The 16,591-nt window shown below is 44.5% G+C and overlaps 1 long non-coding RNA gene across 1 annotated transcript; it reads right to left on the reverse strand.

Moving 5' to 3' along the window:
• Positions 1–210: 210 nt before the first annotated feature.
• LOC115394592 (uncharacterized) lies at positions 211–16,012 on the reverse strand. The gene is made up of 4 exons (XR_003932121.1): positions 15,951–16,012; positions 3,756–3,860; positions 2,731–2,835; positions 211–264 (listed from the first exon to the last, which is right to left on the reverse strand). It is a non-coding gene; the product is annotated as an uncharacterized LOC115394592 (long non-coding RNA).
• Between the last annotated feature and the right edge of the window lie 579 nt (positions 16,013–16,591).

Genomic DNA, 16,591 nt, shown 5'->3' on the forward strand with positions numbered 1-16,591 from the left:
TGATGGAGGCTCTCCTTCCTGGAAGCTGTCTCCAGCTGCTTCAGCTCAGGTTCCCTCTGAAGCTCCTCACTGAGTCCCTCTGTGATGTGGAGCTCAGTGTAGATCCTGTTGAGGAGGCTTCCTCCTCCTGCTTCATCACTTCCTTCAGTCACACGTTCACATCTCCTCCTCAGACTCTTCTTATGTTCTTCTAGAAGCTGCTGCAGTCCTGATGAAGAACCCTGGTCCTGCTGCTCCTCACAGACATCACTGCTCTTCTTCTCTCTGTGGACACCAAGAAACATTTACTCTGAGCAACGCAACACACAGCAGAGACACAAAGATCCAGCTTCAACTCTCACACTGATTCAGAATAAAGAACTGAATCTGAACGTCAGCAAAACATCTCTCACTCTGGTTTGGAGGAAACAACAGGAAACGAAGAGTTTCTTACTTTGTGTCTGAAGGTCCAGGTTCAACACTGAAGTCTGGTGGATAACCTTTGGACCAGTCACTCTTCAGAGACAACCTGCTGGATCCTGAAGACTCTGCTGTGGGTCTGCTCCTGTAAACAAACAAACAAACAAAACAAACAAACACTAATTATTAACCATTAAATAACATTTTACTGAAATTAACAAATTAAGAAAATCTCTAAAAGTAATTAACTACCTGCAGTAATCTACACTTTCAGTAATTTAATACTAATAACCAAATGTAAAACTCCTCAGAGACCCGACAAAAATTCTGTTTCCTGCATTTCTGAGGCTGCCAAATGTGCTGCTCTTGCCAAATAAATTGCCTCTGGAAGACAAATAAAGTTTTTCAATCAATCAATTTCACCAGAATGGATTAAAACAACACTTGCAGGGTGTATATTTCATCAAATGGAGGAAATACGACCAACATGCAGAAACATTTGCACACAGCAGGTGAAAACTTTAAAGCAATACTTCAACATTTTGGCAAATTGGCCCATTTAGCGCAATTTCTTAGTCATTTCGAACAGCATACTTACTTTTTTTGTGAGGGCGAGCTGTTGTTTATTCAGAGGTGAGTCGGGGAAAGTTTTCGGGATGGACACAATGGAGGTGGATGGTATTTTTGTTCCCCCTCTTCAAACTCATCAAATACACAATCCAACAACCCCAAAACACTTTGGTGGACACGTTATAATCCGCACATTCACTACGCTGTGAAATAATGCAAAATTACCAGATTGAGTTGTTTTTGCGAAGATTGCTAAGACGGAACTACTTACTAAATGCGGCGTCTGGGCGTAGTGATTTCAAAAGAAAAAGAAGTTCCCAGTATTTGCTTCAGTGTCGTAACGCTACAATATTACCATATTGGCCCGAATATAAGACGACTCCGATTATAACACGACCCCTATTTTTCAAAGATCATTCTGTGGGGAAAAAAAAATGCTGACGACAATAAGGTCACTCTTAAAACAACTTTTTTATTATACAATTATTATCAACTCAAAAACCCACAACTGAGATAACATTTCATGAGATATAAAATGAAAAAATATTACTACAGTATTGAATAAAAAATATATTCTCTTTCTCAAAATAAGAAACAATAACCAACAAATAAGAACCTCAAGGGGTCAAAACTTTATAAATGATGTAAATAACTTTCCAGGTCCTTCAGCTGAATCAGGCTCTGGTGGTGGACATTCTGTCTTTCCGTTTTCCAGAGACGTCTTCACTCACCCTTCTATCAGTCTCTCTGAAGCGTCGCTCTCAGGACCACGGAAAGCTTTTCTCATAGTGTTAGCATCTGTAGGCGTTTTTTCTCTGCTCTCCAATAAGAACGAGGCTCTGCTCCACCAGATCTCCTGCAGCTTGGCAGTAGTTTGATGACTCTGCTGCGTTGATCACCATCAGTTTAAAGTTGGTATCATAACTTCGCCTCTGTTGTTTGCTCAGCTGTCCAGCGTTCGAGCCTCTTTGTTCCAGATGATCCGCCATTTTTCATTAGATCATCTGATCTCATTTCATCACTTCACTCGCTCTCTGGTCAGTGATACTTTGGCTCCATCTAGCTGCGCGGATGCGTATTGACCATCTACCGTAAGTCCGCGAATATAACACGACCCCACTTTTGAGGATGCAATTTCTGGAAAAAAAACCTCATCTTATATTCGGGCCAATACGGTATTTGTTGGTGTTCCAGAGTGTAGTGAATGTGCGGATTATAACGTGTCCACCAAAGTGTTTTGGGGTTGTTGGATTGTGTATTTGATGAGTTTGACGAGGGGGAACAAAAATACCGTTCACTTCCATTGTGTCCGTCCCAAAAACCTTCCCCGACTCACCTCTGAATAAACAACAGCTCGTCCTCACAAAAAATGTAAGTATGCTGTTCGAGATGACTCAGGAATTGCGCTAAATGGGTCAATTTGCCAAAATGTTGAAGTATCGCTTTAAATCAATGTTACATTTTCAATCTGCTCCAGAGTGAATCTCAACCCAGCAGCAGCAGAAACGTCAGGAAACTCACTGCTGAACACTTCCCATCATGCTAGCTGCTAACTCTGACTGCTAACATCAGATGAATGCCTCCTCATCATTTTTCCAGTCTGGAAATGATGATACTCTGAGCAACGCAACACACAGCAGAGACACAAAGATCCAGCTTCAACTCTCACACTGATTCAGAATAAAGAACTCAATCTGAACGTCAGCAAAACATCTCTCACTCTGGTTTGGAGGAAACAACAGGAAACAAAGAGTTTCTTACTTTGTGTCTGAAGGTCCAGGTTCAACACTGAAGTCTGGTGGATAACCTTTGGACCGGTTACTCTTCAGAGACAACCTGCTGGATCCTGAAGACTCTGCTGTGGGTCTGCGCACACACGCGCACACACGCACACACGCGCGCACACACACACACACACACACACACACACACACACACAGTAATTATTAACCAATTTTCTCAAATTAACATTTTTTAAGCCTGTCTTTACTGAATTTTCAACAAATAAAAAAAAAAAAGTAACAATCAGGATGGCAGTCAACAAAGATCAAATAAAGTAAAATACCTAAACCTCCCCAATTTAAAATGGCAGCAAACAACATCAGATATTTTCTTTTATCCCACGGGACATCAGAGATTCACATCACTCTGCATCCACAAAATAACACTTACAAAGCATCTTCTACGTCACCATGCTTGACAAAACCTAAAAATCTTTCCCAGATGTCTTTAAATTCAGAGGTTTTCTTCCTGATAGAACAGGTAAGTCTTTCTCAAGCCAGATCTGGAACTAAATTTCTCAGCCAAAAGCCGAGGGTAGGACCATTTACATTTTTCCAACACAGAGTGATTGAACGTCTAGCGGCCTGTAGTAGACATAAACTTACCATCTTTTTTTCATTAAATGATGGGGAACAATTAACAGGATGGATACCCAGAACGCACCATTTAGCAGATACAAGAATCGAGGTAGAGGTCATCTGTGAGATACACTGTGTCACCTGACTCCAAAATCTTTGAATAATCTCACACTCCCACAGACAGTGGTAGAGAGTGCCTTGAGATTCCCTGCATTTAAAGCAAAGATCTGGAGTGCCAGGGTTAAATCTGTTCAATTTTGCAGGAGTAGTGTAAAATCTCATTATCCATTTGTATTGTATCAAGTGTAGTCAGGTGTCAATGGTCTCAGATTGGGCCCAAGAGCATACTGTACTCCATTCTTCCGGAGAAATTTCTTCATTTAGATCTAGTGACCATTCATGTCTTTTTCTGTCAGAGTTTCTTACTTTGTGTCTGAAGGTCCAGGTTCACCACTGAAGTCCAGCAGATCACCTTTGGACCAGTCACTCTTCAGAGACAACCTGCTGGATCCTGAAGACTCTGCTGTGGGTCTGCACACACACACACATACACACATACACACGGTAATTATTAACCATTAATGAGAATTTTCTCAAATGAACAATTTAATAAAAGCAATTAATTACCTGTGGTAATCCATACTTTTCGTAATACTAATAACCAAATGTAAAACCCAACACATAAATGCTAAACTGTGAAAAGTTCTGACCTTCTTGTCATGTATATCTGTGAATAAATGATTATTTTGCTGTCAAATTCCTTTTCTGTGGTTTTTCCTTGTTTTACAGAAGGAAACTACTGTTTAGATGATTGAAGCGTCTCGAGATCAAAAAATAAATATTTTTTTATATGATATCATATGATATAATATCAAATGTGTTTTTCAGAAAAACTTGTTTTCTCCATTTTTTGCTCAGAGAGACGTGTTTTTGGTGAAACCACCCGATGTTGTACTGATGATTACTATTCATTCATTCATTATCTACCGCTCCTCCCTTTCGGGGTTGCGGGTGGCTGGAGCCAATCCCAAGTGCTGTGAGCGAAGGCAGGGTAGACCCTGGACAGGTCTGACATATAGAGACAGACAACCATTCACTCACACCGAGGGGCAATTTAGGGTGACCAATCAACCTGACATGCATGTTTTTGGACCGTGGGAGAGAGCCGGAGTACGTGGAGAGAACCCACGCACACACAGGGAGAACATGCAAACACCACACAGAAAGGCCTGAGTCCCGGCCAGTATTTGAACCTTCTTGCTGTGAGGCACGAGCGCTAACCACTGCACCACCGTTTGGCCCTGATGATTACTAAAGAAGAGAGTTTACTCTTTCGTTTGATAGTTTCAGTGTTCAAACAATCCTGGAACTCAAATATTCTGAATCTTGAAACATGAATCAAAGTTGAGGGTTTGGCTGATCTGAAACCAGCTGGCAGCGAAAGACTGACAATGAAACAATGAGGATGAAAGTGAAGCCCCCCCCCCCCAAAAAAAAAAAAAAAAAAGGTGAAACGTGTGTAAGTCCAGTCTTTACTCCATTAAGCGGCTTTGTGAACGGAGGCAGTGAGGCAGAGCTGAGAGCTCAGTGTGTTGAGTGTGAGCTCAGTAAACTCCAGCACTAAAATATCACACAACTAAATAACAGCGTTTTCTCTTCTTACATTCAACACAAATTCTTCTCCAATTGTTTTTTTCACCCATTTTTCAGTAAATTGCATCAGACACCAAAACAGAATACAGCTAAACCAATACCATCTTGACCACATAGACATTTCTTTGCAGCAACAGAGCACATTGATGAAGCTGGGTTTGTCAGCACATGAGCAGCCATCAGGTAAAAACACAGCGGAGAACAGGACACAAAGATATTCAATCCTCGGCTCACATCCAGTTACTCCCAACTACTTTCTGCTTTTCACAGAACAGATTTTCTTCCCAGAGACCTGAAGATTTACTCTCTTTTCAGTCTCTGTGTTAACTCTGTTGCGTCTTCATGCCTTCCTCACCGCCGACATCATGAAGGCCCTGAGGAGGTCAAAGGTCAACAGTACACCTGGTGGTGACATCATCAGTGGACTGGTTCTCAGACTCTGTGCCGACCAGCTCGGGGGTGTTTTCCAGAACCTGTTCCAGGCCTCCATCTCCACTGGAATTGTCCCCAAGTGGTGGAAACTCTCCACCATCATCCCAGTTCCCAAGGTGAGCCCTCCCATGACCTTGAATGACCTCCAGCCCATTGCATTAACCTCCCAGGTGATGAAAGCCATGGAGAGGCTCGTCTAACAACACATTCTCTCCATGACCGACTGGCAGCCAGACCCGCTCCAGTTTGCTGATCAAAGACACAAAGGTGATGATGATGCCAAAGCCTTCATCATCCACACCATCCAGAAACACCTGGAGCAAATGTTCTGTTCCCCGCATTTCTGATGCTGCCAAATGTGCTCTTGTCAAATGAATTGCCCCTCAGGGATAAATAAAGTTTTTCAATCAATCAATTTCATGAGAATGGATTAAAGCAACACTTGCAGAGTGTATATTTCATCAAATGGAGGAAATACGACCAACATGCAGAAACATTTGCACACAGCAGGTGATAATTTTAAATCAACGTTACATTTTCAATCTGCTCCAGAGTGAATCTCTACCCAGCAGCAGCAGAAACGTCAGCACGTCCTCTGCTGTTCAGACTGCAGGGAGCTCACTGCTGAACACTTCCCATCATGCTAGCTGCTAACTCTGACTGCTAACATCAGATGAATGCCTCCTCATCATTTTTCCAACACAGAAATGATGAAATGCTCCAACAGCAGCAGTCCCAGAGAGACAGGATGTTTACAGAGAACAGGGGACTGATGGATTCTTCAAAAGAGGGAGGTGGAGGACTAGTGAGAGTCAGAGCCTCCATCCAAGATGAAACATCGAAAATTCAAGAATACATCAGGAAGAAGAAAGATGAGAAACTCAGTGAAGGAATCAGACAGCAGAAACCCGACGAGAATGAGGAGGAGCAGGTAACATGGAGAGACAGGCCTCTACATCAGGGGTCCCCAACCACTGGGCTGCGGACCGACACCGGTCTGTGGATCATTTCGTTCCCGGTTGCCAAGCAACAATAAAGTTTTATTTTGAAATTGTTCATTTAAATATCTGTGAGTCTGTACTGAGTTTTATTTTGAAAAACGCTTCACTTCTGCAGCTCATTTCGTGCTGAACTCCTGACAGTTTTTTTTAAATCCCTGCATCATTAAACCCTCATTGTAGTGTTTTTATTCACTGTCCTGCTGGTTCTTGGAAAAACTATGTTGTTTAAAAGCAGTCAGTGGTGGAAAAAGGTTTGGGGGCCGCTGTGCTGCAGGGCATGTAGCACCACCAGATAGAGGAAGTGGATGAAATCAAGAAGATCTGCCAATGGAGAGAAAATACTGGACTGAGAAAACATGGAGGCTCTGATCACGGCAGCACAAGAACACAAACTGAGCTGAAGGTTCATCAGCCTTGGAACTTGCTACTTCCTGTTCATGAGAGCGCTTTTTTCTGGTGAGTGTTATTTATTTACAGTCAGAAGACATGAAGTGCTTTTAGCTGAAATGTCCCCGTATTGGAAACAGAGTGAACAGGAAGGAGATTTAACCCCAACTCTGCCTTCACTCTCAATCACAACAACCGACGAATCGTTTTATTGTGACATCTAACGGTAAGTCCATGATTATTGTTTATTCAGTGTTGAGATCCAGATGGTGACTCCCTCTGGTTTTCTCTCTGTGATGTTTATTAATCTGTCATTAGAACGACTGAACCAAATCTTTGTCTTTCAGTGAAGGTTTCAGTATTTGGCAGCAGGAGTTTGTGGTCTCAGTGTGTGAGGCTGAAATGAAAACCTGCTGTGTGTTTTGCTTGGAACTGATCTGTTCGTCCCTGTCAATGACCAAAATGTCTGAAGGGTTCCAGTCAGTGGTGTGTTTGAGTTTCACACTTGTAAAACCTTCATCTTTAAAACTTTGGTAGAATTTCTGGCGTCTTGTTAAATTGCAAAACTTCCCCTGTATGTGCGTGGTTGCTACGTGCACGGTGCAGTGCACACGTATTGTCAGTGTTACAGTGGAAAATAAACCACAGATCCCTAAACTCCCCAGCATCTCCACTGAGAGACGGATCTTCCAACAAAAAACCCTCAGGCACCGCCACTGTTTCTGTCCCTGAGAAAATGTTAAAACTGACATGAATTTAAACCCTGTTGCACCAAATTCAGCAAATAACAATGTTTGGTTGGAGTCGAGCTGCCTTTCACCCCACTTTCCCTCATCCTATCCGAAGTCACCACGTCAGCTGGCGGAGCCTCCTGAGCGCACCTGGACCTTATTAGGCAGAGCACGGTGAGCCCAGATGAGGAAGGAACACGGGTGGCTCAACAGCGCGAGCAGCGCGAGCCAAATAGCCTGGAGAGTTCTGTACTTACCTCAAAGCGATCGTGCAGGCGATCTCCCCAACACGGTCAAAAAAGACACCTGAAGAACAGCCGGTAAGCCGCCATGTTTGTTCGCTGTTTACTGTGGGAGAAGTGCGGCTCTGTGATGCGTTCAGGAGCACTGGGAGCGCTGGCGATTCAGCGTCTCGGCACGCTGGGACATTTTGAGATTGCTTCAGTGAAGATTGGACACTGGAGTTGCTGCGGATTGTGTTTATTTTGTAAAAAATTAATGGATTGGTTATTTCATAAAAAGAGAGAAATAATTATTTACTAAAAACGCTAAAACAATGTTTATATTTTATTTGCTAAAAGCCCTCTGAATTGATCGAGAAGGAATAAAGATTAAGGTGTAATATAGATTTTGAAGTATTAAAAAGTGGAAATAGAAAACTTTGATTTATTTCATTTAAAATGCTAAAATGTGGTTTGGTAAAATATTGTTAATTAACATAAGGGTTTGAAATGTACTTGTTAAAATGCATTGAAGCTAAAAACAAGAATGATAACATTTTGTGTTAAAAATATAAATTTTGTGTCTGTATTCAAGTATTGATATTGTATTCCCTTTGTTTTCTTTTGAGGTTTTTCCACCTAACGCCAAACGCCTAACCCTGCCGTTAAAACTAACGCTGCAACTGCAATAAAAGAAACTAAAACGGCAACGAGTGGAGTCCTGCGTGCTTCAGTTGGGGGACATCCTTTCAAGTGGGGATTCTGCACAAACCTACACGCACTTGACAGTGGAAAAACCGCCGCAGAGGACGAAGACACCACAGTGGCAACAGTGAGGAACTGGAGGTTGTGCCATAACAGTCAAGATGACGGATTCAGTGACAATGGACCAATTAAAAACTGCCCGAACAGCAGCAAAAAGACAGTTCACACGCCTAGCAAACAACATAGTCCGACTACATACAATAATGTCAGAAGATGAGCTCAAGGATAATCTCAAAAGCCTAACGCTAGAAGCAAGTAAAGTTATGGAAACAAATGAGGATGTTGCAGCGCAATATATTGTTGACAATGAATCTGAAGAGCTCAGTAGACAGCAAAAGGCTGACCTAGACAAAACCGTCGCGGACTGTGAGGCAAAACTGAATGAGCTTCGGGACTTGATTCATAAAACTTTGTGGGCCAACTATGGTGAAGAGGAGCTAACCACTGCACTGCAAAATGCAGAATCAGCAGCAGATAGTGTTGCTTCCATTGAGCCTGGTGAAGACAAAGAAGCATTTAGTTTTCTAGTGGAACACCTTGGCCTCCTCGTAAAGACTGCAAGGAAGCAGTTCCTGAAATGGAACTGTTGGGCCCCACAAGCAGAACAGCGAGACTTCAAAGGGCGCATCCGGGATCTTGAAGTTCTGCTCCCCAAGCTCACAGCAAGAACAGCTGATTGTATCCGGGCAAAAGTGAAGGAAGATGCTGACAGGGGTCTGCAGGCAAGTGCTTCAAACATCGTAGTGCCTGCACCTCAAATTAAATTAAAGCCAGCATCACTCCCCAAGTTCACAGGAATAAAGCGTGAATTCCACAGATGGAAAAGGGATTGGGAGGCCCTTCAACTCCAAGGAGAACCTACAGGCTCACCTGAAATAAAGAAGTTTCAACTCCTCGACAGCATTGAAGACAAGACTGTCAGAGAACTTTATCTGTCAAGCTACAAGACAGCAGCAGACATTTTCAGAGTGCTGGAGAACCGATTTGGGAACAAAACGAACATTGCTATCGAGATAGTCGAAGATCTTCAGAGACTCCCAAACATAAGAGACCAGCAACCAAAGAAAATCATGGAGCTAATACGGTGTGTCGAAAAAGCACTCTCTGACCTAAAAGACCTTGGCAGGACTGGGGCCATAAAGAACCCACTGGTGACAAAAGCAATTGAAACCAAACTGCCAGATGGGTTGAAGAAAGAGTGGCTTCTCCACGTAGCTCAAACGGGGGAGGGCACAGACCAAGAAGAGCGCTTTGATCGACTCCTGCAATTCCTACAAAGTCAAGAAGCCATATATGAAGAGCTGGAACAACTCAGTGGTGACTCAACAAGATCCAAGTATGAACAACGGCAAGCTCGCACTAAAACTACAATGCAAGCAAATCCTAACATCCAGCTCTCGGGGTGTGTGGTCTGTGGAGACAGAGGACACAGAAGAAAATTGTATTTCTGCAGAAAATTCCGCACTCTCTCTGTAGGTGAAAAAAGAGAAGCTGCAAAGAAGTTGGGAGCTTGTAAAAGGTGCTTGGAAGTTCATACGGATGGTGGATATTGCAAGAGTGAATTTCTCTGCAGAAGTCAAGCATGCAAAGAAGGTCAAGTGCCAGCTCATCACATCTACCTGTGTCCAAAATCCAAGGTTACTACAGGGGGAGGAGGTAGCAGAAGCTACACTGAAGCCCAAGAGGAGTTTGTCAAGAGCCTTCCTCCTGACCTCGCAGAACGGTGCCGCAATGTATTCACCAACACTGTTTCAAGAACATCTCACATCTCAAGTCAGCAGAGCCTACTGTCGGAGTACGGATTGGAGGAGTGGCCGGTCGTTATGATGCTTCTAGAAGTTACGGCAAATGCTGGACAAAAGGTGGGCACTCTGATAGACTTGGCATCCGATACGAACTACATAACTCACGAGGCTGCCGAACGTCTGAACCTAAAAAGTGAAGCCATAAAGCTTGTGGTTCATGGAGTCGGAGGTATGGAAGTAACAGTTGACACGAAACGATACATGCTGAAGATACGGGTTCGGACAGAGAAAGGTACGTTCAAGTCACACCAGCTAGTCTGTTATGGACTTGAACACATTGCAGACATTCACCAACCAGTTTCTGCAAAGCAACTTCAAGCATTTTTCCCCGATGTTCCAGTCCATGATCTCAAAAGGCCAAGAGAAATTCAACTCCTAATCAGCCATAAAGAAGGCAGGTTGGCTCCACAAAAAGTTTCTAGTGTGGGGGATCTCGTGCTGTGGGATGGACCGCTCGGAAAAACGGTGGCAGGGACTCATCCTGAACTGTTCGAGAAAATCACTGTTTCAGCTCACATGTCCCGCACGCATTTCGCCAGATCCATGAGAACTGCAGCTGTGAAATATCATGAGTGTACAAGCACTCCACCCACAATCCAGCAATCCTACACCTCAATCACTACTCGTGACTTCTTAGACTGGTGGAAATGGGACAGCATAGGTGCTGCCTGCGACCCAAAATGCGGGGGCTGCCGCTGCGGTAACTGTCAGCCTGGCGGTAAAGACATGACATTGGCTGAAGAAAGGGAGATGGAGATTGTTAAACACGGCTTATCATATGCTGGTGCTGACGAACACAGTGCAAGTCCCCACTGGCATGCAAGCTATCCGTGGCGTGAGGATCCATCCACCCTTCCAAACAACAGACGAGCTGTGGAAGCAACCTTCCTCAGGACAGAGAAGCAGCTAGCCAAGGACCCACAATGGAAAGCGGCATACAGCGCACAGGTCCACGAGATGGTAACTCGCCATGCTGCAAAGAAACTGTCAGAAGAAGCTCTCCTTAGTTGGACTGGACCTGTTTGGTACATTAGCCACCTGATTGCTCCAAACCCCCATTCTGTAACAACACCAGTCAGACTTGTGTGGAACAGCAGTCAAAGGTATCAAGGCCAAAGCTTAAACGACCTTCTGTTAAAAGGCCCTGACGTCCTCAATCCAATACGTGGTGTTCTGCTCAAGTTCCGACAAGGTCCTTATGCTGCGCTGGGAGACATCAGAAAGATGTATAACTCCGTCTGGCTGGAGGAGCGTGAAGTCCATCTGCATAGGTTTCTCTGGAGAGACTCTGAGAGTGACGAGATTGGAGAGTTCGCAATCACGAGAGTCAACATCGGAGACAAGCCAGCGGGATGTATAGCACAGCTTGCCTTGAGAGAGACGGCAAACCTCCCACAGTTCAACCACCTCGAAGAAGAGCGTCAGGTGCTACTGGAACATACCTATGTTGATGACATCCTAACTTCTCACAATGACTCAGAACGGCTCCGAACTATCACTACAAATGTGGAACGTGTCCTGGAAGCTGGTGGGTTTGCCTTGAAGCCATGGACCTTTTCTGGCCAGAGGAAAAAGGAAAACGAGGAGTTATCACCAAAAATTGTCATCCTACCGAACCAAATGAAAGACGAAGACAGCAAAGCTCTCGGTCTCGGTTATAAGGTGCAGGAGGACAAATTGCACGTGATGGTGAGAATCAACTTCTCAAAACGGAAAAAGAAGATGAGACTTGGGCAAGATCTAACGCTGGAGAATGTGAGAAGAGAGACACCGGACCCGTTGACAAGACGAGAGTTGCTGAGCCAAGTTGCTGGACTTTACGATCCAATTGGACTAACAGCACCTACAAAACAAAAGGGAACAATACTTGTAAGAAAAGCGTTCCAAGAGGCAAAGCCAAAGAGTGCAGGTGTGAAAGATACATGGGATCTGCCTCTGTCTGATGGACTCAGAGAAAGTGCTATTGAACTCTTTGAAGACTATGTCCGACTCAGCAGAGTAATGTTTCCAAGATCACTCACTCCTACAGATGCTGTTACTAATCCTATTGCAATCACCTTCTCAGACGGCAGTGAGAGCTCATATGGTGCAGTGTTGTACCTTCGATGGACATGCAAAGCTGCCACTACTGTGAGACTAGTCGAAGCAAAAGCCAAGCTGACCCCGTTCGACCATAAAGGTGACCCAGTCAAAGCTGAACTCTGTGGCGCTGTCTTTGCAAGTCGTCTAAGGAAATACTTTGAACAGCACTCTCAAATCAAAGCACAGCGATGGTACCATTTCCTCGACAGTCAGACAATCCTGGGGGCCATACGTCGAGAGAGCTATGGATTCCAGACATTCTTCGCAAATAGAATTGGAGAAATCCAGAGCAGCACCAACCCAGAAGAATGGTGGTGGATCCCAAGCGCACTAAACATTGCAGACATCCTCACCCGTGGAGCCGGACCAGACCAGTTAGATGTCGGTTCTGAGTGGCAGCAAGGGCCGGAGTTCCTGAGTCTCCAGGAGGCTGAATGGCCAATCGTGTCTGCAAAAGATGTGTCAGCAAATGAGAGAGAAAACATTGGCCAGATGCAGAAAAAATCCTTTGTGTCTGTGCTAACAAGAGCCAAGGCAAAACAAAGCACAGTGATCTCAACCCGAAGACTCCACAGACCTCCTGCTGGTTCAGCAGTCAAAATTTTGGTGAACAAAAGACGCTTCAGCCAGCTTTCCCGGCTTGTAAAAACAGTTGCAATGGTGTGGAGAGCTGCCAAGAAATTTGCTGGACCGACAAAGACCCTGAAGTCACAAAAGTGGGAGGCTGTGTTGGACAGTGGAGTTGTCTCGGTCGAAGAACGGCAGGATGCTCTCAGGGACATATTTCTAGCAGCCCAAGAAGGGGTGACTTTTCCCACCTCGACGACAAACCGTTTGGTGGTCTACAAAGCACCAGACTCTGGATTACTGCTTTGTGGTGGACGAATCCAAAATTTTGACGAAGACTCTGCAGCTGTACCACTCCTCCCTCACAATGCATGGATCTCAACACTGCTTGCACGTGAAGCGCATGATGAAGGCCATGAAGGAGTGGCTGGGACAATGTTGAGGATGCGAAAGAAAGCCTGGGTAGTCCAAGGGAGACGAGTTGTCCAAAAAGTGGTGGGAAACTGCCTCTTCTGCAGAAAAGCAAGAGCCAAAAGGTGTCAACAAATAATGGCAAGCCTACCGCTAGAAAGAACCAGCCCAGCTGCACCGTTTGAATACACAGCTGTTGACCTCTTTGGACCCTATCTGGTGAAAGATGAAGTGAAAAAGAGAGTAAAGATGAAGGCGTGGGGAGTCGTTTTCAGCTGCATGGCGAGCAGAGCAGTCCATGTCGACCTTGTAAATGCAGTCTCCACAGAAAGCTTCCTCACGGCATACCTTCGCTTCACTGCAATAAGAGGACACCCGAAGAGGATTTGGTCGGACCCTGGAACGAACTTCATTGGCTCCAAACCTGTTCTAAAAGACCTGTATCAATTCCTGGAAAGGCAGAGCAAATCAGCACTGGAAGAAACCTGCGCAAAAAACAGCACCATCTGGGAATGGAAAATACAACCAGCAGACTCACCTCACCGCAACGGTGCTGCAGAAGCTGCCGTTCGTATCGTGAAAAGGGCACTACAAGGACTGGACAGTGAAACCAATCTCACCTACAGTGAATTCCAAACAACTTTGCAGCAAGCAGCAAATCTTGCAAATGAGCGCCCAATCGATGCCAGAGTACAGGATCGGGAAGAGGTTGTCCAATACGTCACACCAAACTCGCTGTTGCTAGGACGTGCTTCTCCTGATGGTGACATAAAGACGTTCAGTTTTGAAAAGTATCCATATAAAAGATTGCAGGAAATGCAAACTGTGGTGAACAAGTTCTGGAGATCATGGAGCCAACTTGCAGGTCCTAACCTCTTTGTGAGAAGCAAATGGCACACTTCACAAAGGAACGTCGCAGTAGGTGACATCGTCTGGCTGTGTGATCAAAATGCTTTGAGAGGCCACTTCAAACTTGGACGAGTCACAAGAACAAATCCTGACAAAAAGGGCGTTGTACGGGATGTGCATGTAAAGGTCATCTCAAGCTCGATTCCATCGACAAAACCAAGATCAGAACAAACATCCAACAATCCCACAGCAAACTCTCAAACCACCACTCTGCACAGAGACGTCAGGCGGTTGGTCGTCCTTCTGCCTGTCGAGGAGCAAGGGTGATGGAAGAACGGATGCAGCTCTCAAGTGTTGGCGACCTTCCCAAGGTGCATCGTGTGAAGATCGAGTGGGAGGTGTTTGGTTGGAGTCGAGCTGCCTTTCACCCCACTTTCCCTCATCCTATCCGAAGTCACCACGTCAGCTGGCGGAGCCTCCTGAGCGCACCTGGACCTTATTAGGCAGAGCACGGTGAGCCCAGATGAGGAAGGAACACGGGTGGCTCAACAGCGCGAGCAGCGCGAGCCAAAATAGCCTGGAGAGTTCTGTACTTACCTCAAAGCGATCGTGCAGGCGATCTCCCCAACACGGTCAAAAAAGACACCTGAAGAACAGCCGGTAAGCCGCCATGTTTGTTCGCTGTTTACTGTGGGAGAAGTGCGGCTCTGTGATGCGTTCAGGAGCACTGGGAGCGCTGGCGATTCAGCGTCTCGGCACGCTGGGACATTTTGAGATTGCTTCAGTGAAGATTGGACACTGGAGTTGCTGCGGATTGTGTTTATTTTGTAAAAAATTAATGGATTGGTTATTTCATAAAAAGAGAGAAATAATTATTTACTAAAAACGCTAAAACAATGTTTATATTTTATTTGCTAAAAGCCCTCTGAATTGATCGAGAAGGAATAAAGATTAAGGTGTAATATAGATTTTGAAGTATTAAAAGTGGAAATAGAAAACTTTGATTTATTTCATTTAAAATGCTAAATGTGGTTTGGTAAAATATTGTTAATTAACATAAGGGTTTGAAATGTACTTGTTAAAATGCATTGAAGCTAAAAACAAGAATGATAACATTTTGTGTTAAAAATATAAATTTTGTGTCTGTATTCAAGTATTGATATTGTATTCCCTTTGTTTTCTTTTGAGGTTTTTCCACCTAACGCCAAACGCCTAACCCTGCCGTTAAAACTAACGCTGCAACTGCAATAAAAGAAACTAAAACGGCAACGAGTGGAGTCCTGCGTGCTTCAGTTGGGGGACATCCTTTCAAGTGGGGATTCTGCACAAACCTACACGCACTTGACAAACAAAACATGCATAAAATTCAAGCTTTGAATCACTTTGGACCAAATATTCCTCAATCTTCATTGCTGCAGTCACAGATTAACTTTTGTTCCATGTTTTACGGCCTGCAGATAAAGAAGTGTGCAGTTATAAACGTTTTACTTTATCAACACGCAGCTGAACTTTGAACTCAGTCTCACCTCCAGAAGCACATTTTAATGGTTGTGTCTGTTCAAAGGTTCCAGACCAGCCTCACCATGAACGCCTGCTCCATGAGCTCGGTGATCATGCAGCGTGGAGACGTTCACACTGAGAGAAGCTCACTTTGAGCCAACAGAAACACTGAGAGCTGCATCTCTTCTTGTGTTTGGTGTCTTTGTGGATTCTGTACCTGGACTCTGCAGGACCAGCTGGCGTCTCGTCCCTGTCCACAGACTCTGCTCTGTCCTCCTCTTCACCCACATCACTCATCTTCAGTCAGGCTGAGAGAGAATCAGGACAAACCTGTTCAAGAGGCACAGATCATTTCTTTTGACGTCCACGGAGAAAAAACTCAGTCACTCTTTGACATTAGAAGACAAAAACTGGACAAACTCTCACCTGGTTCTCCTCCTCTGACACCGCTGACTGGAAGTCGTCCTCTGGACTTCTTGGTTTCCTGGTTGGACTCTTGTCCTCAGAGACATAATTGTACCTGGATCACCTGAACACAGCTGCTCCTCCTCCTTTATGCTGACAGGAAATCTGAGACGTGTCCTCCAGTTCTCTGACTGAGGCTGGTCTTTAAGGCTAAACATTAACTGTGAAAACTTCCAGAGTCCAACTCCACCAACGGGGACTCTGCTCCTGGTTTATTGTTGCCATTTATTCCTTTATTGTTTTATCGTTTTCAATAAAGACAATAAATGAAGTAGAGTTGAGACTGTGTCTCCTGTCTGTGCAGCTCAGCCTCCATCTGATATACGTTGTTAATATTTAGGTAAATTTGTGCAATAACTGATAGAATCGTGTTGTCATGTTGAGCAGTGGAAG

This window comes from Salarias fasciatus, chromosome 9, assembly GCF_902148845.1.
Source record: "Salarias fasciatus chromosome 9, fSalaFa1.1, whole genome shotgun sequence".
Classification (NCBI taxonomy): Eukaryota; Metazoa; Chordata; class Actinopteri; order Blenniiformes; family Blenniidae; genus Salarias; species Salarias fasciatus.